Below are 1,540 nucleotides of genomic sequence, written 5' to 3'. Positions count from 1 at the left end.
GGGTGGGGTAGTGGGGAGATCACAGGCCTTTTCTCAGTCTGTTAGATCAGGGCCATTTGGGAAAGAGCAGAGGGTCTGAAATCGATTGTCTTCAGAGTCCCCATGCCCTCCACAGAATATCTTACTGTCCCGAGGTTCGTATACCCAGTTTGCAGACTCCTGCTTAAGGAGTCTCCTATTCCAGGAGGCATTCTCTGGTTTCCCTCACTCACCTTTGTGTTCCTTCCTCTTCCCTAAAACATCCTTGCACACGATGCTTTGTTTCACTCTCCTGAACTGTATTTACCCATCTATTGAGTAAATGTTTTATTCAGTGCCTAGTATGTGCCAGGTGCTGTGTTTGGCACTGAAGACAATATGGTCAGCAAAGAGACAGGCATGTACCTCTTTTCATGGAGCATTCATTCCAGTGGGGGAGACGATCAATCGTTAAATAGCCACACAAATAAACATAAAATTACAAATATGGTAAGGGCAGGGGAGGGGTATGTGAAACTTGGTATCATGTGAACTCCCGGGGGAGGAGTGCCCTGACTCGTGAGGGAGGTCGGGAAGGCTTCTCTGCAGAAATGAAATTGAAATCAGTTGAAGGAAGGGCAGGGAGGCGTGAACGGAGGGTGGCGAGTGGGTAGAGATTCTCGGTGGAGGTCGCAGCATGTGCAAGGCCCCCTGAGCTGGTTCCAGAGTTCCCAGGAACTACTGGGTAGGTTTGGGGAGACGACAGAAGATGGATACTGTGCTCAGACAAGGACCTTAAAAAGGCCTTTCACGTGTATTCTGCATTATACATATTTGAATCTCAGAGCAAAGCTTAAAACAGAAGTAAACTTAGTGACCTTGGGTTAGACAGTGTTTTCTTAGGTGTAACATCTAAATCACGAGCAGCCAAAGAAAAAGTAGATCAACTGTATTTCATCAGAATTAAATACTTTCGTGCTTCAAAGGATACTACCAAGAAAGTGAAAGGGAAACCCTCAGAGTTGGAAGGAATATTTATAAATCATACCTGAAAAAGGTCTAGTATCCGTAATATATAAAGGACTCTTGCCACTCAACAAAAGGAAAAAACAATTAAAAATGGTCAAAGAATCCGAATATACATTTCTTCAAAGATGTGCAAGTGGCCAATCGCACATGAAAAGATGCTCAGCATCACTAATCATGAGGGAAATGCAAATCAAAACCACATGTTTGCCTGAAAATTGCCAAATACTATTTAGTGTGGATTGGATTGTGTTCCCCCAGAATTCATGTTGAATTTCTAACCCTCTAATAACATTTCTACACCCAATTTCAATGTGGGGAGAGAGGTTATTCACATACCACCAAGCGATTCTCCAACACCAGCTGGGCATCCTACAGTTTAACTCAGTTCTGACACTGTCTACCCGGAGATAGCATTAAGTTCCACAGGTTAAGGAATCAGTTCTACAAAACTGCCCCCCGCACACACACACAACACACTTTAGGTGCCAATTGCAAGCCCAGGTTATCACCTGTGCTTCTGACCCACCTGCTATAGATCGGCGGGGCCAACACA

Source organism: Pteropus alecto, unplaced genomic scaffold (genome assembly GCF_000325575.1).
Source record: "Pteropus alecto unplaced genomic scaffold, ASM32557v1 scaffold123, whole genome shotgun sequence".
NCBI classification, from domain to species: Eukaryota; Metazoa; Chordata; class Mammalia; order Chiroptera; family Pteropodidae; genus Pteropus; species Pteropus alecto.
The sequence above is the reverse complement of the archived record's forward strand: the minus strand, read 5'-3'. Positions refer to the sequence as shown.